The sequence below is a fragment of the Ailuropoda melanoleuca genome, chromosome 6, assembly GCF_002007445.2.
Source record: "Ailuropoda melanoleuca isolate Jingjing chromosome 6, ASM200744v2, whole genome shotgun sequence".
Classification (NCBI taxonomy): domain Eukaryota; kingdom Metazoa; phylum Chordata; class Mammalia; order Carnivora; family Ursidae; genus Ailuropoda; species Ailuropoda melanoleuca.
The window spans coordinates 92,320,921-92,345,353 of record NC_048223.1 but is presented as its reverse complement, the minus strand read 5'-3'; the positions used below and the strand labels follow the sequence as shown (position 1 = coordinate 92,345,353).

General features: G+C 40.6%; 1 protein-coding gene across 2 annotated transcripts in view; it reads right to left on the bottom strand.

Annotated features, from left to right (window-relative positions):
* The window catches only part of RASGEF1A (RasGEF domain family member 1A), a 160,818-nt gene that overhangs the window by 110,694 nt on the left and 25,691 nt on the right, over positions 1-24,433 (bottom strand). For both annotated transcript variants that reach the window (XM_019797565.2, XM_034662898.1), the window contains one exon: positions 13,385-13,567. The gene's annotated coding sequence lies outside the window, so the exon portion shown is untranslated. The remainder of the gene's footprint in view (positions 1-13,384; positions 13,568-24,433) is intronic.

Here is a 24,433-nt window from a genome sequence, read left to right as displayed (position 1 = left end):
ACAGTGGGCACTGCCAGCAAAGGCAGTAAAGCTTGGAATTTCTGGAATTCTTCAGGGGTTGGAGCCAGGTTGGGAAGGTGCTTGGCCTTTTCTCTTCCTCTAAGTCCCCACAGAGTCTGGCCGCCCACTGGTCAGGGTCTCAGAGCTACAGACAGGCCAGCATGGTACAGGCACTTTCCTAACTTGCTTGCAGTGAGGTCATGAGGGCAGTCTTGGACACTGAATCATCTCAGTGCACAGGTGCTTGTCCAAAATGTGTTCTGTGTTCATTTCCATGTTGACCTTTCAAGGGAGAAATAGTATGTCTGTNCCTTTTCTCTTCCTCTAAGTCCCCACAGAGTCTGGCCGCCCACTGGTCAGGGTCTCAGAGCCACAGACAGGCCAGCATGGTACAGGCACTTTCCTAACTTGCTTGCAGAGGTCATGAGGGCAGTCTTGGACACTGAATCATCTCAGTGCACAGGTGCTGTCCAAAATGTGTTCTGTGTTCATTTCCATGTTGACCTTTCAAGGGAGAAATAGTATGTCTGTGGTACAGGTGAGAGGATGAAACCAATGAAGTTAGTTTTCCATTCACTTGTGGCCATAAATTTATACAATAACAAATTTTTTTTTTTGGAAACTATATCAGGAGAAGACTAAAGGTGGGTTGTGTTGGAGGATCTGAGAGGAAAGAGTCATAAGAGCAGAGGGGCCTGAGCTACTGAGGGGTGAGGGTTGAGGATTCTGGGGGCAGTAATTGGAGGGTTAGGCCCTCTGTCCTTTTTCACTTGCTCCAGGACAGAGACAGTAGGTGTAGGCACTTGGGCCTCAGAGGCCTGACAGAGCCTGGGGCAAGTCCCAAGACGATAAGTAGCCCCTTTCTAGGAACCTCCAACACTGGGCTACAACTGACTGCTGGGCTTACACATGTTCCTTGGGCAGGGCTGCAGAAATGTTCCTGTGTGGGTAGACAGGAAATGGCAAAGACAAGAATGAACACAATCACGTGTCCCTATGATTTAACAAACAACCATGGAAAATTAACACAAAATAGGAAGTCAATGCATCCAATGGAAACCAACATTTAAGGACCTAGAGTTAATTGAGAAAACAGAATAGACTTTAGAATAAGTATAATTAGTATCCACAGAGAGATGTGAGTGAATAAAAAGCCAGAAAAATATTCAATTACAAATCTTGAAGGCATCCAGATTGGAAAGGAAGAAGTAAAACTATCCCTGTTTGCAGATAACATAATCTAGAATGTAGAAAATCCTAAAGAACACGCATAGACACACACACACACACACACAAATTATTAGAGCTAATAAACAAGTTAAGCAAAGTTGCAGGGTATAAGATCAATATACAAAAATCAGTTGTATTTTTATAGACCACATAAGAACAATCTGAAAATAAGTCTGTATTAGTTTGCTAGAGCTGCCATAACAACATTCCACAAACTGGGTGGCTTAAACAGAAATTTTTCTTACAGTTCTGGAAGCTAGAGGTCCAAAATTAAAGGCGTTGGCAGGATTGATTTCTTCTGAGGTCTGTGAGGGAAGAATCTGTTCCAGGCCTCTCTCTTAGCTTTTGGTAGTTCCTTGGCTTGCAGCAGCATAACTTTGATCTTCACATGGTGTTCTCACTGTGCATATCTGCATACTAATTTCCACTTCTTATAAAGACATCAGTCATATTGAACTAGGGCCCACTCTAATATTCTCATTTTAAATTGATTAACTCCATAGAGACTAACTCCAAATCGGGTCACATTCTAGGATAGTGAAGTTTAGGACTTCAATATATGGATTTGGGGGAGACACAATTCAACCCATAACAAATTCCACTTACAATAGTATCAAAAATAATAAAATATTTATAAATAAGTTTAGCTGAAGAAGTATAAGACTTGTACACTGAAAACTATAAACATAATTGGAAGAAATTAAAGAAAACTTAAATAAATGGAAATACATTCTGTGTTTCTGATTGGAAGACTGAATATTGTTAAGATTGCAATACTCCCCAAATTGATCTACAGATTAAAGCAATCAAAACCCCAGATGAATTCTTTGAAGAAATTGACAAGCTGATCCTAAAATTCATATGAAAATTCAAGGAGCCCAAAATAACTAAAACAATCTTGGGCGGGGGGGGACAAAGTTGGAGGACTCATATTTCCTAATTTCAAAACTTACTTCAAATCTACAGTAATCAAGATTGTGTGGTGTTAGTACAAAGATAGATACATAGATCAATGGAATAGAACTGGAAAGTCCAAAAATAAACCCTCATATTTATGAGCAATTGATTGTGGAAAGGTTGCCAAGACAATTCAATAGAGAAAAGAATAGTCTTTTCAACAAATGGTGCTGGAACAACTAAATATTCACATCCAAGAGAATGGATTTGGACCCCTACCTCAAACCATATATAAAAATTAACTGACCGTATATCTAAAACTTAAATGTGAGAGCTAAGACTATACAGCTTTTTAGAAGAAAACAAGTGTAAATCATTCTGGTTTTGGATTAAAAAATGGTTTCTTAGATATGAGACTTAAAGCACAACCAACCAAAGATAAAATAGATAAGTTAGACTTCATCAAAATTTAAAACTTCTATACTTCAAAAGACATGATTAAGAAAATTAAAAGGCAAGGCACAGTTTCAAAGAAAATATTTTTAAATCTTATACCTGATTTTTAAAAAATGTATTTGGAATAAATAAAGATCTCTTACAACTAAGTAAATAATATTTTTATTTTTTAAAAAGATTTTATTTATTCATTTGACAGAGAAAGAGTGAGTGAGCACAAGCAGGGAGAGTGGCAGGCAGAGGGAGAGGGAGAGGGAGAAGGCTCCCCTCAGAACAATGAGCCCAATGTAGGATTCGATCCCAGGACCCTGGATCATGACCTGAACCAATCATGACCTGAGGAATTGTGCTTAACCAACTGAGTCACCCAGGTGCCCCAGTAAATAATATTTTTTTTAAGATTTTATTTATTTATTTGACAGAGATAGAGACAGCCAGCGAGACAGGGAACACAAGCAGGGGGAGTGGGAGAGGAAGAAGCAGGCTCATAGCGGAGGAGCCCGACATGGGCCTCGATCCCATAACTTCGGGATCACGCCCTGAGCCGAAGGCAGACGCCCAACTGCTGTGCCACCCAGGCGCCCCAGTAAATAATATCTTTAAAAGCCAAAAACCTAATTTTAAAATGGACAAAAGACTTGAAGAGGTATTTCGTCAAAGAATATATACAAAGGCCTGATATGCAAAAGAAAAGATGTCCAACATCTTTAGTTATTTAGGGATATGCAAATTAAAACCACAGTGAGATATCATTTCCCAACCACTACGGTGGCCACAACCAAAAAGACTGACCATACAAACTGTTGGTGAGAATTTGGGGAAACGAGAACACTAACATAGCTGACGAAATTTAAATGATGCTTAGGAAAAATATTTTGGCAGTTTCTTTAAAAGGTAAACATAAATTTACTATATAACCCAAGAAATTCCACACCAAGGTATCTACCCAAGACAAATGAAAGCCTATCTCCTCACAAAGATGTGTACACAAATGTTTATAGCTGCATTATTCATGATAATCACCAAGTGTAAATACCCCAAATGTCCATCAGCTGATAAGCAATGTGTGATGTATCCATACAAAGGAACACTATTTGGCAATAAAACATATGAAGTACAACACAGATGAACTTTATTTTTTATTTTTTTTAAGATTTTTATTTATTTATTTGATAGAGAGAGAGACAGCCAGCGAAAGAGGGAACAAAAGCAGGGGGAGTGGGAAAGGAAGAAGCAGGCTCCCAGTGGAGGAGCCTGATGCAGGGCTTGATCCCAGAACGCCGGGATCACACCCTGAGCCAAAGGCAGAGGTTTAACGACTGCACCACCCAGGCGCCCCACCAGCTTTAAAAATATTATGCAAATGAAAGAAACCAGAAGCAAAAGACCACACATCATATGACTTCTTTTTTATGAAATGTCCAAAACAGACAAATTTACAGACAGAAAGTAAATTAGTTATTTCCTAGGACTTCAAACAGAAATAAGTACTTACTAAAGATGGGCATAAGGGATATTTTTGGGGTGATGAAAATGTTCAGAACTCAATTCTGGCAATGGTTGTACAACTCTTTAAATTTACTAAAAATCAGGAGAGCCCGGGTTGGTTAAGTGACTGACTCCTGATTTTGGCTCAGGTCATGATTGCATGGTCCTGGGATGGAGCCCGGAATCCAGCTCCGCACTCAGCAGGGAGTCTGCTTAAGAGTCTCTCTCTCCTCTCCCTCTCTCTCTGCCCCTCTCTCACCCCCACTCAAATAAATAAATAATTTTTTTTTAATTTACTAAAAATCAGGGGCTCCTGGTGGGTTAAGTGCCTGACTCTTGATTTCAGCTCAGGTCATGATCTCAGAGTCATGGGATCCAGCCCTGCACTGGTCTCTATGCTAGACATGGAGCCTGCTTAAGATTATCTCTCTTCCTCTGCCCCTCCAGCTCGCTCTCTAAAAATAAATAAATAAATACATAAATACATAAATAATTTTACTAAAAATCATTGAATTGCACACACACACCCCTACTAATATCTCAGTGAAACTCCAGACTTTCAAAATAGAGATACCTAAAACTTCCAGAGATTTAAAATAAAAGATTCTATCTGAAGGAACAGAAAAGAAATATGCATAAAGCTTCTCGTTTCTACAAATATGCAACTTATATGGAATAGTACCCTCAATATCCTGAGTGAAAATAATTTTAAATATAGATTTTTGTTTAGAGAAATATTCATTTAAAGAATAATATTTTTAAGTCTTCAGTCTTTAATACAAGAAGCTATGATTAAAAGAAACCAATAATTTTAATTTGAAAAAAAGTGCAGATAATACTAAATATATAATAATAATCTGAAAAAGACTACTACTTCATAATTTCATGAGAAATGACAAAAGGAACAGAGGTAAAAAAAATATATCTATGTTGAGAATTTTGTTTTGTTTAGGGAGAGAATAGAAATAGAGATCAATGCTAGGCATCAATAGAAAAAAGTTTAGCAATATGTTAAAAATTTAAGGATTATACCATGAGATTAAACTTTAATAAGAGTTATGCTATTCTCTTATGGCTTAAAATATTCCTCAGATAATAAAATACATGGAGTAAACTTAATATAACAAGAAGAAAGGAAAAGGAAGTGTAAAACTAACAAAATAGCATTGGAACTGAAAGCACAAAATAAACTGGCAGGAATCAAACCAAGCACATCCTTAATCACAATACATGAGTCTGGGATACATTCTCCTATTAAAACTATAAACATCTCAGATTGGGTACCACGAAAAAAGATCCAATAATATTCTGTTGACATGGACGCAATTAAAAGAAAATAACATGCACACAAGTGCACATTTGACAAAATTCCACTCCCTTTCTTAATAAAAGCACCCGGAAAATTAAGAATGGGAGGAAACATCTTCAACATCATAAAGATCATATATGAAAAACCCACAGCTAACATCATACTCAATGGTGAAAGACTAAAAGCTTTTCCTGCAAGATCAGGAAGAAGCAAAGATGTCCATTCTTACAACTTCTACTCATCATAGTATTGAGAGTTCTAGCTAGAGCAATTAATCATGAAAAGGGCATAATAAGCATCCAAATTGGAAAGGAAAAAGTAAAACTTTTCTATTTGCAGACTTTATGTGTAGTATATGTGATGCCAAAGTGAGCACCAGACTTTATATGTAGATAACCCAAAGGAAGTCATACAAAAAGTTGTTAGAGCAAATAAATGATTCCACCAAGTTAAAGGATATAAAATTAGTACACAAAAATCAGTCGTATTTCTATATACTTGTAATGAGCAATCCAAAGGAATTTTTTAAATTCCATTTACGATAGCATTGAAAAGAGTAAAATAATTAGAAATAATTTTAACTAAGAAACTTAAAGATCCATATACTGAAAACTACAAAATGTTGCTGAAAGAAATTAAAGAAGACATAAATAAATGAGAAGACATCCCATGTTCATTGACTGGAAGACATTATTATTAAGATGACAATACTATTCAAAATGATCTACAGAATCAGTGCAATCCTTATCAAAATCCCAATGGTGTTTTTTTACAGAAATTTTTAAAATCCATCCTAAAATATATGTGGACTATCAAAGGACCCCAAATAGACAAAACATATTGAGAAAAGAAGAAAAAAGCTTGAAATCTGTTTCTGATTTCAAAATTTACTACAAATCGACAGTAATCAAAACAGTGTGGTACTGGCATAAAGATAGACATATTGTCCAAGGGAATAGAATGAAGAGCCCAGAAATAAATCCTTGCATATATGATCAAATGATTTTTGACAAGGATGCCAAGATCATTCAATGGGAAAGGACAGTCTTTTCAACAAATGGTGCTAGAAAAACTGGATACCCACACGCAAAAGAATGAAGTTGTACACTTACCTAATATCATATATAAACATTAATTCAAAATGGATCAAAGACCTAAAAATAAGAGCTAAAATTATAGCACTCTTAGAAGAAAACATAGATGAAATTTTCATGGTATTGGATGTGGCAATAATTTCTTGGATTAGACACCAAAAGCATGGCTTTGGAACCTCATAGATTGCTGATGGGGATGTTAAAATGGTGCCACTGCTATGGGAAACAGTTTGGCAGTTCCTCAAAAAGCTAAACATAGATTTACTGTATGACTCGGCATTTCAACTCCTAGGTATTGATACCTAGAAATAGAAACCATGGAACAGAAACAAGATCTGAAATACATACTTATATGCCAGTGTTCACAGCATCATTATTCAGGGTAGCCAAAACATGAAGACAACTTAAGTGCCATCAACAAATGAATGGATAAATAAAATGTGTGTGATATACATACAACAGAATACTATTCAGCCATACAAAGGAGTGAAGCCCTGATACATACTACAGCATGGATGAATTTTGAAGACGATATACTAAGTGAAATAAGCCAGACAAAAAATACAAATATTGTATGATTTCCCTGTATAAGACACCCAGAATAGGCAGATCCAAAGACTAAAAATAGATTAAAAATTACCCGGGGCTGGGGAGAGATGGAGAGTTTTTGTCTAATGGATACAGACTTTCTCTTTGGGATGATGAAAAATTTTTGGGAATAGTGTGGAGTATATAACATTGTGAATGTAATCAATGCTACTGAATGGTATACTTTATTTTTTTTAAGATATTTATTTATTTATTTAAGAGAGAGATAATGAGAGAGAGCACAAGCGGAGGGGCAGGGAGAGGGAGAAGCAGTCTCCCTGCTGAGAAGGGAACCCAATATGGGGCTCAAACCCAGGACCCCGGGATCATGACCTGAGCCAAAGGCAGACACCAAACCAACTGAGCCACCCAAGCACCCCTAAATGGTACACTTTAAAATGGCAAATTTTAGGGGCACCTGGGCGGCTCAGTTGGTGAAGTGTCGACTTTTGATTTCAGTTCAGGTCATCATCACAGGATTGTGAGATCGAGCCCCATGTCAGGCTCCACGCCCTGCATGGAGCCTACTTGAGATTCTCTCTCTCTCAAAAGAAAAAAAAAGATTCTCTCTCTCCATACCTCTCTCTCTCCCTCTGACCCCCCCACCTCCCGCACATGTACATGTTCTCCCTCTCTCTCTAAAAATAAAAAGTAAATAAAATGGCAAATTTTATGTTATATGTCTTGACCACCATTTTTTAAAATTAGCAATTTACTATACCCAACCCATTAAATTGTACACTTTACATGTGTGAATTCTATGGCATGTGATTATATCTCAACCAAGTTTTTTCTCACATGTAAAAGAATGAAACTAGAGGGATGCCTAGGTTGCTCAGTCAGTTAGGCATCTGCCTTCGGCTCGGGCCGTGATTCCAGGGTCCTGGGATCAAGCCCCACATTGGGCTTCTTGCTCAGCAGGGATCCTGCTTCTTCCTCTCCCTCTGCCTACCACTTCCCCTGCTTGTGCTCTCTCTCTCTCTGACAAATAAATAAACAAAATCTAAAAAAAAGAAAAAAAAAGAATGAAACTAGATCCCTATCTTACACTACTCACAAAAATTAATTTAAAGCAGATTAAAGACTTAGTTGTAAGACCTAAAACTACAAAACTCCTAGAAGAAAATATAGAGAAAAATTTTGACATGGATCTTGGCAATGATTTTTGGGTTATGACACCTAAAGCACACGTAACAAAATAAAAAGTAAACAAGTGGGGCTACATCAAACCAAAAAGCTTCTGCACAGCAAAGGAAACTATCAACAAAATGAAAAGGCAACCAACTGAAAAGAAAAAGTATTCACGAATCATGTATCTGCTAAGGGGTTAATCCAAAATATACAAAAAACTTGTAGGGGCACCTGGGTGGCTCAGTCGTTGGGCGTCTGCCTTCGGCTCAGGGCGTGATCCCAGGTCCCTGGGATCGAGCCCTGCATCAGGCTCCATGCTCCGCTGGAAGCCTGTTTCTTCCTCTCCCACTTCCCCTGCTTGTGTTCCCTCTCACTGGCTGTCTCTCTCTGTGTCAAATAAATAAATAAAATCTTTAAAAAAAAAACTTGTAAAAATCAATGGCAAAAAAAAAATGTTCCAATTTTAAAATGGACAAATGACCCGAATAGACATTTTTCCAAAGATGTTCAAATGGCCTACAGGTACATGAAAAGATGCTCAACATCACTCACCATCAGGAAAATGAAAATCAAAACCACAAGAATGCAAATCAAAACCTCACATCTGTTAGAATGATTGTCTACAAAAAAAGAGAAGAGATAAATGTTGTCAAGTATGTGGTGAAAAGGGAACTCTTATGCCCTGTTCATGATAATATAAAGCAGTACAACCACTATGAAAAACAGTATGGAGTTTCCTCAAAATTAAAAATAGAACTATCATATAATCTAGCAATTGGGTATATATCTGAAGGAAACGAAGTCACTATATTGAAGCTATATCCATACCCACCATGTTCATTGAAGCATTATTTACAATCGCCAAGACATGGAAACAAACTAGGTGTCCATCGATGGATGAATGAATAAAGAAAATAGGAGATATGGAGATATATATATATATATATATATAATATATTTATATGGGGCACCTGGTTGGCCCAGTCAGTGGAGCTTGTGACTCTTGATCTCAGGGTTGTAAATTCAAGCCTCACGTTGGGTATAGGGATTACTTAAAAATAAAATCTTAAAAAGTATAGATAGATAAAATGGAGTCATCAAAAAGAAGGAAATCCTGCCATTTGAGACAAGAAAGATAAATACTGTATGATCTCTCTTATTATGTAGAATCTTAAAAAACCAAACTTATTGTAAAAGAGATCAGATTTATGGTTGCTAGAGGTAGTGGTGGGGTATGGGTAGAGAACTAGGTGAAGGTGGTCAAAAGGCACATATTTCCACTTATAAGATAAATAAGCAGTGGTGATATAATGTATAACATGATGACAATAGTTAACAGTGCTGTATGGTATATATGAAAGTTGCTAAGAATAAATCCTAAAAGTTCTCATCACGAGGGGAAAAATTTTTTTGTAACTATAGAAGGTGACGGATGCTAACTAAACTTATTGTGGTAATCATTTTGCAATATATATGTATGTCAGGTCATGTTGTACACCTTAAACTTATGTAAGTGTTGTGTGTTAATTATATCTCAATAAAACTGGGAGAGAAACTATTTTTAAAAACTGATGGAAACATTAGGAAATATTAAAATAGCTCCCTCATAGCGGGAATTTTTTATGCACTTCGCTGAGAAATCAACAGAGAAAATGAAAAATTGAGGGATGATAGGTAGATACACAGATCATTTGAATTATTTCATTAAAATATTTCTACCGGGGCGCCTGGGTGGCACAGCGGTTAAGCGTCTGCCTTCGGCTCAGGGCGTGATCCTGGTGTTGTGGGATCGAAGCCCCACATCAGGCTCTTCTGCAATGAGCCTGCTTCTTCCTCTCACTCCCCCTGCTTGTGTTCCCTCTCTCACTGGCTGTCTCTCTGTCACATAAATAAATAAAATCTTTAAAAAAAAAATAAAAAATAAAAAAAAAAATAAAATATTTCTACCAACAATAGAATTAATCTTTAAAAAACACAAAAATTTCCTGAGATATAAATGTCTAAGTATTTCTTAAATCCAAAAGCATAATTTGGGCAGCCCATATTCACTGGCATCAAATAAGTAATCCCCCAAATTACAAAACACTTTCAAATAACTCTTGGATTTTAAAGAACAACACTACAGAAATTACCAACTACTGAGAAATGGATGACAAAGTACTCTACTTTTTAAACTTGCAAAATATTTTCGAAGCAGTCCAAAGAAAATGTAAAGCCTTAAATGCATTTACTAGAGAAAAAAAAGATTAGAAATAAATGAATCATTATCTTAGTTCAAAAGCAGGGATGCTAACATTAAAATAAACCCAAGAAAAGTTAAATACAGTGATTGAGAAGGAAGAAAGAAATGAAGTAGAAATGAAACATATAATGGGAAAAAACACACATGGGTAATGGATAAAACCCAAAGCAGGCCCCCAGAATGTAGCAATGCTGAGTTTGGACAGATGCTGGGTGGCTCTGTCCCATGCACGTTTGAAACCTGGGCACTGCAGCCTGCTCAGACTGACCAGGAGAAAATGAGAAAAAAACAAAGACAGACCAGACCAGGAAGATGAAAGAAGATACAAGAAATTACATAAATCATAGTAGGCCAGTATGTACAGTAAAAGGTTTGAAAGCATAGACATCATGGAGAACTCTAAGGGAAAACATGAATTATCAAAATAAGTGGAAAAACCCCCAATAAACTAATAACTGCAAGGGAGGAAATGGACAAGAGAGTACAAGGTTTACCCTAAAATGCAGTGTCACTTTTTTCAGACAATGATTTTTTACCTAGAAAATTGAACTAAAAAACTTTAAGAATAAATAGGACAAATTCCATTAGGTCGAGAGACCAGCTTGTCTACGCCAAGTCCTCCAATCTATCAGCAGTGATGAATTATAACATATAAGGAAAAATGTCATTCATAAGAGCAACATTGTTGCAATACAGCTAGGAGTAAATGAAACAGAAATGTGCAGAACCTATATGGAGAAAATGATAAAAATGTAGTGTCTATAAATGTATTTGTAATTAAAATTTGCATGAATAAATAGATACACTGTGTTCTTGATGGAAGATTAAATATGATACAAATGTCAGTTTTCCCCCAGGTTAGTGTAGAATTTAAATTTGGCATTAATTACAAGCACACGAGATTTTTCCAATGAAATTGATGAGCAGATTCTTATATTTGAAGGAGAAAATATTCAAGAATAGTAAAGACAGTTATGAAAAAGGAAAACAATGAGGTAAAACTTCTTCATGATATATAAAAATATATAATAAACTATTGTAATTGAAACAATATGTAAGAATAAATATATAGAATAGATATTCACTTTGAAAGAGGATAGTGTCCTGAAACTGGCTCTTGCATTTAGGAATTTAGCATATAAACTAAGAGCGTAAAAATACAGACTCAAAAAATGTTACTGGAACGACTAATATCCATTCATAACATAATAATGGTAGGTAGACTTCTCCCAATACTCAAACAAACCCAGATGATTTATCCCAACAAAATTATAAAAACCATTTGAAGGAAATGTATGTATTTTTTTTAAACAGGGTGGGGGTGGGGGTGGAGGTGCAGAGAGAGAATCCCAAGCAGGTCTACACACAGCACAAGCCAGAGGCAAAACTCAAGCCCATGATCCCAAGCCCATGACCAGAGCCGAAATCAAGTCAAACGCCCCACTGACTGAGCCACCCAGGTGCCCCTGAAGGAAATATTTTAAAATACATTCATAAGTGAAGAAAATATTATAGAATATATATAAGTAGGAAAGTCATTCTTAAGACACAGACTATAAAATCTGTAATATAAATGATTAATAAATTTTGGCTACATCGAATTTAAAACAAAAACTTTCTCTACAATCGAAGACACTAGATGCAAATGTAAAAGACAAGTTACAGCACAAAGACAACACACACCACATCCATCACAGGCAAGAGTATTAAATAGGCAAGACAGTCCCTGTGACATCAGTAAAGAAAATTCAGCGATGAAGGGGTGTGAGGACTGAACAAGTAGGTCAAAGGAGAGGAACTAGAAATAGCCAAGAGACAGAAAAAAAAATTGCAACCTCAAGAATCAAGATACATTTTTCACTCATCAACTTGGAAAAAACTGTCAATACTGATGCTACTTAAGACTGATGGGGGCGCAAATAGGTACAGCAATTTTGGAGGCCAATTTGGCCATATCTTCTAAAATGGCAGTGTACAAGCCCTTAGACCAAAAAACTCCGCTTCCTGCACATACACATAAACAAGCTATACAAGAATGTTTATTGAGCATCGTTTATAATAGCAACGCAAATATATAAAATAAAATAACCCAAATGTCTCTCAACATGGAAATGTGTAAATAAATTATCACTACTCAGCAGTTTAGAAGTGAGGTTGTCCTATATGCATTAATATGAGAATTTCTCCCAAGACTATGTTATTAAGTGGAGAAAGCATATTGCAAAAGCATGAATACATAAGATACCATTTATGTTAACCATTTACGTTAACTTACAGATGGAATCCAAATTATGCAAAAGCAAATTAAGCACATACACACACAAAAAAACCTGTCAGCAGGGCTACACACACCAGTTACAATGTCATCTTTGGGGAAGGGCTTGGGCTTGGTGGCAGGGAGCAAGTGGCCATGCAGGAGGAATTCTGTGGCATCTGTGGGTTTCATTGCTTTAAATAACATAACATGTTCGTGTATTATTGGTGTAATTAGAAGATAATCAAATGCAAATATGAAGGATTTGATTTGGTTTGAGGCAATGAACAGGCGTACATGTGAAAGCACCTGCTGGGTCTTAGTGATACTTAACATGAAATCCTGGGCTGCTTTACCAGTCACGACGGCCCCCAGCAGAAGTAGGAGGAGAAAACTCAAGTCTCTGCCCAGTCATGGGAGGTACTTTATCTCCAGGGCAGAAAAAGAGTGTGTGTGTGTGTGTGTGTGTGTGTGTGTGTGTGTGTGTGTGTGTGTGAGAGAGAGGTGTTGAGGTTCACTTTCTGACTCTGAGGCATCAACGCCCACGTTTTTCCACACAACACCATCTTCTGTGCCATCAGAATGGATAATGTGGCATTTCTGAACACAACACCCCACTTTCTCATTCTGGATATTCTCCCATGCCACTGATCCCCATTCTGCAAGGTTTGATGCTAGTACTTTCTCAAACTTACCAGAAGGTGTCAGCAGAATGTTTCAAACACCATCCAGGACTCATTTCTTCCTCCAATGGTCCTTCAATGGTTTTGTTAATGGAAACATTGAGGGGCTGAGGTCCTCCAGTCAACCAAGGAGAAGTGACATGTTCAGGAAGCAATATTAACTTCAGGAAGCAATATTAACTTCAGGGCTGCCACCTAGGCAACAGAAAATTAAGGCTGTCAATGGAGAGGCAGGTCCCGATTTCTGAAATGTTGAGGTGTAAAAGTGTGCATGTTGGACTCTAGGGTCTCTAATAGCCCTCCCAACTCTGGAGCTCTGCAACTGGTTGATTTCCAGAAAGAAAACTGTGTGAGACTATGAGGTCTCATTACTCTGCCAGTGGGCCCAAGGAGCCTAGTGGTAGTGCCTGGACCAAGGACTCCAGGCCTCGTCCTGCCTGAGAATTCTGGACTTAATGGGTGGTGAAAAACGATGTTCCTAAAGTTCATTGAACTGAACCCTATCAGGGGAAGTGGCCCCACAGTCCTCTGGATCCAGAGAATACCTGTGAGCAAAAGCCTTTTTTTGCCTTGGATCATTGAGCCCTCTTTCTGAGAGCCCAGGATCATGAAGGGAGGAACAGGTTCCTTGTTAGGCAGGACAGGCAAGTCCTCCTTTTGATCCTAAAGAAAGGCTCAGAGGGAAATGTAGATGGACTTCTGCAGAGCTAAGGGGTTTGCCCCCAACGGAGCAAGGCTGATCCACGTGTGGGCCACCCCATTCCTATCCTGTGGTTAACCTATTCCCTTCCTGTCAGCCACCCCATTCCTACCTGTGGGCCATCCTGCCCACCTTCCGAAAGACAACCATGCCCCTTCCTGACCAGTCTGACTGGACTCTAGAACTCCATTTGCCTCTGTGTGCCATCTCTCAGAGGATCACGTTCCCTCTGCCCACTTGGTTACAGCTGGAATTTCCTGTGGAACCCCCCAGGTCCCTCTGGCTCCACAACGGTAGAGGTACGATGGGATGGGATGGGATGGGATGGGATGGGATGGGATGGGATGGGATGGGATGGGAGGTCAGAGGCTGGAGGCAGAGCACAGGTGCACTGGTCGGGGTGAGTGGGGTGGGCTAGATGTAGGGCAGAGGCAAATGGAGAAGATCTCTCTCCTTGCCTCCAGCCCAATCTTCTCCAGAGGAGGGAGACTGTCCCATGGTCAGATATTTTTGGGGCTGAGACTGCTGCTGAAGCCTGCATGCTGTTTGTCTAGCAATAATGAGAATATTATCTCCAAGAAGGGACACTCTCCTTGGCGGCACAGGATGATCATGGGAGACATTTATCTCAGTAAATGTGAAGCCCAGCCATGGAGATCTGAATGGAAGGAACACAGATTTCTGCTCCTTGTTAATTTCATGGTTGACTTAACTGTTTTAAAGTGATTATAGTGCTGGTGATGATGTGCTTGAAACGCTCTTTTTTTTTTCCAGCTAGTTCTTCTCTTCCTTGTCCCAAAAGATTCAGACTCTTAATTTGAAGCACAAGTTCCCTGTCTTGTATGTTGTAGTCTGTGGGAACATATTTTGCCTGTCATAGGAGGGAGAGCATTGAAGAGAGGATAGCAATGATGATGATGATGAAGGCAATGACTACCGTATTCCCCAGTAGTCCTTCTGACCAAGCTGAGCTGAGTGCCTGTGTGCCTGCATTGTTTTGTTGAAATTCTCTCAACGGCTCAGGAGGGGTATGCAGCTGCCTAGAATGTGAGCGCCATGAGGGGCTTTTTTTACCACTGCATCCAATCATCTAGAACAAGGCCTAGCATATAGATCTCAATAAATATTTGTTTCACGGGTCCCTGGGTGCCTCAGTAGGTTAAGTGTCTGCCTTCAGCTCGGGTCATGATCCCAGGGTCCTGGGATTGAGTCCCAAGCAGGAAACCTGCTTCTCTCTCTGCCCCTCCCCCCCCCTTGGTCGGTCTCTCTCTCTCTCTCTCTTGCGCGTGCACACGCGCGCGCAAAAATAAATAAATAAAAATACTTTTTAAAAGGTAAATAAATAAATATTTGTTTCACAAAAGGGATGTCATTATCATCCACATTTTTTAAACCACAAAACTGAGCCTGAGGAGATTAGAAGACTTGCCCAAGGCCACACAGCTTCGAGGTGGTGGAACCAGAGTGGAAACTCAGATCTTCCCGGGACCCAAAAAGCTGCAAATTTTGGAACTTTTGCAGCAGTTTTTTGTGTTGTGTTTCTTTTTTTTTTAACATAGGCTCACGACCCTGAGATCAAGACCTGAGCCAAAATTAAGAGTCAGATGCTTTAAGAGACTGAGCCAGCCAGGCACCCCTAATGCATTTGGGTTTTTTTGGTTGGTTGGTTTGTTTGTTTAAAGTAGGCTTCATGTCCAGCGTGGAGGCCAAGTGTGGTGCTTGAACTCATGACCCTGAGATCAAGACCTGAGCTGAGGTCAAGGGTCAGAGGCTTAACCAACTGAGCCACCCAGGCACCCCCCCAACAGTATTTTCCAAAGATGGCCACACATGAGCTTTTTACAATGTAATGTGGAATCTTGCCCTGTGTCCATCCAGTGCCTCAGGCCTGCACCCTCCGCTCCAGCGATCAGGAGCCACAGGCAGCTGATGGACGTTTGCAATGTGGCTGGTTCAAACCGCAGTGTGCTGAGTGTAAAATACACGTCACATTTAGAAGACTTCATAAGAAAAAGAAGATATAAGCTATCTTGCTAATAATTACCATGTTGATTACATATCAGATAATATTTAGGGTATAGGAGGTTAATAAAATATAGTATTGGGGTGCCTGACAGCCTCAGTTGGTAGATCATGCAACTCTTGATCTTGGGGTTGTAAATTCGAGCTCCACATGGGTGTAGAGAGATTATTTAAAAACAAAATCTTTTTTAAAAATTAAATAAAGCGGTTAAGCGTCTGCCTTCGGCTCAGGGCGTGATCCCGGCGTTGTGGGATCGAGCCCCACATCAGGCTCTTCCGCTACGAGCCTGCTTCTTCCTCTCCCACTCCCCCTGCTTGTGTTCCCTCTCTCGCTGGCTTTCTCTCTCTCTGTCGAATAAATAAATAAAATCTTTAAAAATAAATAAATAAATAAATAAATAAATAAATAAATAAATAAAAATTAAATAAAAATAGGGGCGCCTGGGTGGCACAGCGGTTGGCCGTCTGCCTTCGGCTCGGGGCATGATCCCGGCGTTGTGGGATCGAGCCCCACATCAGGCTCCTCTGCTATGAGCCTGCTTCTTCCTCTCCCACTCCCCCTGCTTGTGTTCCCTCTCTCGCTGGCTGTCTCTATCTCTGTCAAATAAATAAATAAAATCTTTTTAAAAAATTAAATAAAAATAAATACAGCATTAAAATGAATTGTACCTGAGAAGTACCTGCTTACTTTTTAAATGTAGACATTAGAAAAGTTAAGTGTCCATGGGGGCCACACTGCACTCCTACAGGACAGCACTGCCCCCAGATTCTCCCACCTCTGAGCACTCCAAAGCCGGACAGGTCTCCCTCCCTGGCCCTGAGGACTGAGTGAGACCCCACAGGGGAGGGACCTGCCTTTCCTATGCCTGAGGCATCACACGGGCACCAACTGCAAATGTCGTTATTCCAGTTTATAAAAATGAAGAGGTTGAGACTTTGAAAGGCTCAGCAAGGGGGTGGTGAAGCAAGTGCAGACCCTCTCACCTCCACATTCCGCTCAGTGCTGGTAGCTGAGGTGTCTTCCTCTCCCTCGCCTATAAAATTCAACCATTTTAAGTGTGAATTCAAGGATTTTTAGTTAATTTATAGAGTTAAGCAACCATCACCACAATCCATGTTTAGAACATTTCTATCACCACATATGCAGTCCTTCCCCACTCCTACCCCATCCCCAGGCAACCACTAACCTACTTTGTCCCAGCACCACTTGTTAAGATGACTATCCTTTCCCTCCATTGAATTGCCTTGACATTTTTGTTGAAAACCAATTAACCATAAACGTAAGAGTTTATTTCTGGCCTCTCAAGTCTGTTCATTGATATATAGGTCTGTCCACATGCCAGTATCACACTATTTTTTGTTTGTTTTTTTACTGAGGCTTTACAGTATTTTGAAGTCAGGAAATGTAAGTCCTCCAATTCTGTTCTTTTCAGAATTCTTTTGGCTGTCTTTACCCTCAGAGATAAGCTTGCCAATTTCTGCAGAAAATTCCTGCTGGGATTTTGAAAAAGATTACATGGAATCTATAGACACTTTGGAGAGAATTGCCACCTTAATGATGTTGCATCCTCCGATGCATGAACACAGATCCCTCTGTTTGTTGAGGTGCACACAGGTTTCCCTCGGCAGTGGCCCAGTGTCCGTGTCCTGGGAGTCCCACACTCACAGCCTGAGCATCAGGCAGGCTCAGGGTCTAGGCCTCCCCACACACAAACACACACACACTGCAAAGTTCTATCAGGATGAAATACCCCTTATTATGTCTCTGAAGAACAGAGGGAATTTTTTTTTTAATATCTAACTCTAGTAAATGGGGATTTGCCCATACCACAGTAGTAGAGGAACTCAGCTAAACAGACTGGCATTATGAAACAGAAGTCAGGTTATGTTGGTTCCATTGTCAAGAGAGCAACTCAAAACATCAGCTGAATTCTGCTCGCCCTCTTGTGGCTACATCTGGCACCACTGTGGCAGATGGGACCTGTCTGGGAGCCCATGAGGGGCCCCTGCAGGGTGGCTGAGTATGGGCAGCTGCCACAGGCCTCCTGCCATGAGTGGGAGGGAGGGACTAGGGAAGTCACCGTCTGTTCACTGCCTGGGAAGGGCAATCAGGACCCACCCCTCCAAGCTTCCTGCAGCCTGGTGGTCGCCTGCTGACACCTTTCTTCTCACATGCTCTGAGAACATTTCTAAAGGCAATTCTACTACAGGACACCCCAAGTTGACCCGACAGCACCTTGACAAAGTGAGAAAGTAAAGGAAGAAGCTAAACAACCACGAGGATGTCAACTATATCTCCATAAAGCTGGGAGAATTAAATAAGGCAATCTGCTTAACCAGTTGCACCCTAAAAATGCTATTTCTCCTGTCAAATACCTTTTATTGCTCTTTTATTACAAAATTATTTTGTTAAAATTTGAAAAAATATTGGGGCACCTGGGTGGCTCAGTCGTTAAGCGTCTGCCTTCGGCTCAGGGCATGATCCCAGGGTGCTGGGATTGAGCCCCACATCAGGTTCCTCCACTGGGAGCCTGCTTCTCCCACTCCCACTCCCCCTGCTTGTGTTCCCTCTCTCGCTGGCTCTCTCTGTCAAATAAATAAATGAAATCTTTAAAAAAATATTTTGAAAAAATATCAAAAATCATAAAGAACAAAAACTCATAATCCTACTACCCAGTAATAGCCACTGTAAAATGTGCATATGCATTTATAGGGTGTGTTTATGTCCACTTGAAACAAATCATTCACTATAATGGGTGTGTATATGTATGTGTCTGTGTGTATGTGTATTCATATATAAATGCCATTGAAATATGCTTTTTAAACTTGACATTACACAAGAAGCATAATTTAATGTCAATAAACAGATGCCTATGACATCATATTTTCTCTCCTGTATATTGTTCCATTGCACAATAATGGTTTCATAATCAGTTCTCTAGTTTGTGTTATTTCATTCATTTCTAACTTTAATTACTAATATGCCATTCTCTAATGAGCATTGGGTCAATTAGGATGTTTTTGGCTTCAAGTAAGAGTAAATCTAAACCAAAGTGGTTTAAACAATAAGGATAGTACAGAATCTCACATAACATGAGACCCAGAGGTGGGAGGTTTCCAGGTGGGCTGACAGGTTCACTGATCTCATATATTACATGCAAGAGAATGCCACTAGAGAATTTTTTAAAAACACCTTCAAAACTATTTGTACTTTTTTTTAATGTTATTTATTTATTTATTTATTTGAGAGAGACAATGTGTGGGCAGGGGGTGGAGCAGAGGGAGAGGGACAAGCAGACTCTGCTCTGTGTGTGGAGCCCAAAAAGGGGCTTGATCTCACAACCCTGAGATCATTCCCTGAGCCAAAATCAAGAGTCAGATGCTTAAGCAAGTGAGCCACCCAGGTGCCCCAAAGCTATTTGTACTTTTGAAGCTCCTTCTGGCTGCTCTGCAGTCATTGTATGTAGAATGGGGCAAGAGAATGCAGTGGTGAGGCTATTGCCATAAATCAGGAGCAAGGAAGGGGGCTTAAAGTTGGGAATTAGCAGTATACACTAAAGACATGGACATGAATATATTTTGGAGGTAGAGCTCACAGCATTGACAGTAAGGCTGGGCAAAGACTCCCACATTTTTGTAGTAAGCAATTGGTAGGAGAAGGTACATTTCTTGGGATAGAAAAGCTGAAAGAACAAGTTGTAGGGAAATCAAATGTTCTCTTTTGGATGTATTAAGTTTGAGATGCTTGTTGAACACCCACATGGTATGTAAAGTAGGCAATTGTATATGAGTGTTCACTGCCCAGGGAAGAGGACTGGGCTAGAGACACACACTTGGGACTCACCAGCCTGTAGATAATACCTAACACTAGGTAACTGGATGAGGTCACTTGGAGAGAAGTGTAGACAGAGGAGTGCAGGGCACAGGATGGATCTTTGTGGCATTCAGACACTACAAGTAAAGCAGAGGCGGCCAACCAAGGAGACTGAGTTGGAGAGTGGAACAGCAAGATTAAAAGAGCTGAGTCATGGAAGCCAGAGACAAAATGCCTCAGAATAATGGATCCGTCAACCAGGTCAACTACAGCTGAGAAATCAGATAGGAAAAGGACAGAGCATGTGAAATGAAGAGTCACTATAGATCTGTCTCTCCAACATGGTGGCCACTAACCACATGTGGCTATTTAAATTTAATTGAAATTAAATTGAATTAAAAATCCACTCCTCAGTTACACTAGCCACATTCAATTGCTCAACAGCCACATGAGGCCAGTGGCTGCCAAATTAGACAATGCAGAGACAGAGCATTTCCACCATCCCAGAAAGTTCTGTTGGGCAGCACTGCTACAGCAATAATTTTATGAATTTTTGCTGATAAGAGAACAGAGAAATGGATTTGTAGTGGGAAGGCAAGCAGGTGTCAAATGAAAGTGGTTTTTAGTTTCTTTTTGGTCTTGGGAAGAGATCTGGAGCATGACTATACACTGATGAGAATGAGCCATTAGCATGGGAACAATGGATGGTAGAGCAAAGCAAGTGAGGTGTGAAGACCTTGAGAAGCTAGAGGAGATGGATTCTGCTGAGAACTGGAGGGACTGAGATTTTACCCCATTTGCAAGCTAACAAGTTAGCCCGCCAAGTTTCACGAATGCTGGTAAAAGACACATGCCTGCCCTTTGCTTCAGGGGTAGATAGCATCTCTCTCTTCCAAGGCTGTTTGCTAAGTGAAGATCATCCAGAACAAAGGTCAGTGCCTAGCTAAATGTGCAGAAACATGAGACACCATGGAGAACTGTCTGCTGAGAAGAGCCAGAGCAAGAGTGAATGTCCTGACTGTAGACAGGAGCAGGGAGACAGCATTCCGGGTGACAGGAGGCCCAGCTGAGTATGAGTCCAGATGCAGGGTGGGGGTGATTTTGATGGTAGGATGACAAGCAGTTCTGGTCTAATGGAGTCTGTTTTTCCAAAGAAATGTGATAGGGTGGGGAGACAGAGCTGGGAAAGTGAGAGTGAAGATATGATATATTTTCCTAGAAGATGGTGCGTGGGCAGATTAATGGTTCATCTACATTCATCCCTGGAAACTGGGAATGGACCCTACGCAAAAAAAGGGGACTTCGTGGGTATAATCAAGGATCTCAAGATGGGGAGATTATCCTGAATTGTCTAGGTGGCCCCCACGTAATCACAAGGGTAAGACAGGGACGGGAGAATCAGAAGAGATCTGAGGACAGAAGCCGGGGCTGGAGTGATGCAGGGCTACAAGTCAAGGAATGTGGGTAGAGCCAAGAAGCTGGAAAAGATAAGGAAATAGATTTTCCCTTAGAGACTCCAGAAAGAATACAATCCAGCCAAAACCTTGTTCTTGCCCAAGTGTTATAGGCTGAATCGTGGGGTGCAGCCAGGTGAGTCCAGCAATGAGAGAGTAAAGCAAGAGAAAGGAAAGTTGATCTGAGGGAGTGTTTATGATCATGACCCTTGGAATCTAAGCTATGTCGGGAAGAAAGTGAGGAGGGTGATGGAAATTAAAGGTAGGAGAGGAGGTAAAGGTCTCAATGAGGCAAAAACTGATGTAATGGGAAAGAGTGAATTTTCTAAAATAAACCAGTCTGATCATATAACTCCCTTGCTTGAAACAGTCAGTGTTGTCCAATAGCTGTAAGATAGCATCATCTCTAACTTGGCCTACAAGGCATCCCTGTTTGGGCTTGGCCTGCAGCTCAAGCCTCTCCTTTAGAATTCTATACCCTCTGCCTCCTTTAGGCCTTTGCATATTTGTTCCCATCTGGAACATTATTCCCACCCTCCACCCTTCATCTACCATGACTGACTCTCAGTCATCCTTCAGGCTCCACCTGGAATGCTATTTCCTCTGGCGAGTTTCCCAGACCCCTGGACTGGTGAGACCCTCTGCTGGAGGGATCTGCATGTCCCCTCCCACGTCCCCATGTAATGGCCACCTCCACCTCCAGACACCGAAGCCTCCAGAGCAGGCACAGCACCTAGCACACAGGAAGATCTCCAAACAGGGGCTGAGTGAGTTAAAAGTAGACACCACTTGAAATGGCTTAAATGGTTCAACTACATTGACAGATGAGAGACTGGGGAGATCCCTCAGAAAATCTCCCATGTCAGAACTTTAGTTCTGGGGAACATTCTGGTTCCTCCATGACCTCTAGCCAGGGGGCAGGGCCAGGTTGCAGTTCTACACTCTGTTTTGTCAAGGTATTTGAAACCACCCCCCTATCCAGTCTCCGTCAATACAAAGTGTTGGTCTCCATTTTTGCTGACTGTGTAGAATGTTTATCTGAGCATTCTTGTTTTCCTCCTCCTTCCCTTTTCCTCATAATGTCTTTGTATAGATCCTTTTCTGATTCCTTTTTGATAACTCATCTCCTTGGAGGTGTTTTCTGAGCCAGCTCTTTGCAGAAGGTTCATGTGAAGTAGGGCCCAGGGCTAGTCAAGGTTTTAATATGTGATTATCTTTTTCCATCTTAAAAAATGAAATATCTGACACTTAAGAGAATATATGAAGTGGAAAATATATATCTAAGATAAAGAAAAAAACAGAACAAAGACCAATGTACCTGGCAATCAGGTTGCAGAATTGGGTGTTATCACCATTTTTGAGGCCCTTTAGTACCCCCACTGCAGGGCAACCATGACCCTAAATGTGTGCTTGCTAATCGCCTATTATTCTTCATAGATGGTCAATGTCTTGTTTTAATCCCTACATATTAAATTGTTTCACATATACTTGGATTTTCAAAGAAGTGGTTTTATGCTGTTTATCTTCTTCTGTGATTTGCTTTTCCTAATCAACATTTTATTTGAGAGCTTGCTCCAAGTTGGAGGAAGTGGTGACATTTGTCAGTCATTGTCCCTGCTGGGCAGCATTCCACTTTAAGGACTGTACGCAATTTCTCTAATCGTCTGTAGAAGGACCTTTGTGTCATCCCCAGGCTTTATGATGTTATCTATTTAGACTATCTAGAACAACAAAGCTATCTAGTCCCCCGGGGCCCCGACCCCAGAGTCCCGCTGGGGTATGCTCCTTTGGACATGAATGGCTGGGACTTATGACGCACCTAAAGTCAGCCCTGCTAGACGGCAGCAAGCTGTTTTCCCAAGTGGCCACCATGTGGATGCTCCAGCCCTCAAAGATGACCCACTGCTCTACGCCTTTCATATCTTTCATGGGTTTGTCAATTCTCACCAACAGTGAACAGACTAGGGAAAGCCCCCCTTTCCTCCACCAAAATGACTCTTTTCTGTCTATACAGCTTAGGTGTGCGATTCCTTATTTGTACCCGCTCCTTTCTCTCCACGCAGAGAAGGCCTCTGCATCCCATCCTGATCTTGCAAGAAAGGTGCTTACGTTTTGCAGTGCAGGATGTGCAGTCCTCCTGCAGCCCATTCTGAGCCCTCCTTCCTCTGCCCCTTTATGGCTCCTCTCTCACTTGGTGGTTCAGCATTTCAGCTTTACCTAGTTTATCTGAAAATCGTAATTGTTTTTACCTGATTTTGGAGAGAAAATGCAATGCCAACTTAGCATCACTGTCAATTAAATGTAAAACTTCGAGACTCTTAAAACTGTCCATTTCCCAGCCCAGTCCCAGACCCCCTGCACTGGTATTCCAGATGAGGCCTTAAGCATCTGTATGTTTAAAAAATCCCTCTAGGGGAGCCTGGCTGGCTCAGTCAGCAGAGCATGTGACTCTTGATCTCGGGGTTGTAGAGTCAAGACCCATATTGGGTGTAGATATTACTTAAAAATAAAATCTTTAGGGGACCTGGGTGGCTCAGTCAGTTAAGGGTCTAACTCTTGATTTTGGCTCAGGTCATGACCTCAGGGTCATGAGATGGAGCCTCGAGTCGAGCTCTGAGCTCAGCAAGGAGTCTACTTGGGATTCTCCCTCTCCCTCTGCCTCTCCCCCCAGCATGCATGCACGTGTGCACATGCTCTCTCTCTCTCAAATAAATAAATCTTAAAAACAAAAACAAAAACTTTTAAAAAGGATCCCTCCAAGTGATTTGAACAGAGCCATGTTGGACAGTTTGACACAGAAACTCTACTTTTCGGGCACCTGGGTAGCTCAGTCAGTTAAGCATCTGCCTTCAGCTCAGGTCATGATCCCAGGGTCCTGAGATCGAGCCCCACATAGGGCTCCCTGCTCAATGAGGAGCCTGCTTCTCCCTCTCCCTCTGCTGCTCTCTCTGCTTGTGCTCTCTCACTCTCTCTTTCTCTCTCTCGAGTAAAGGGAATCTGAAAGAAAGGAAAGGAAAGGAAAGGAAAGGAAAGGAAAGGAAAGGAAAGGAAAGGAAAGGAAAGGAAAGGAA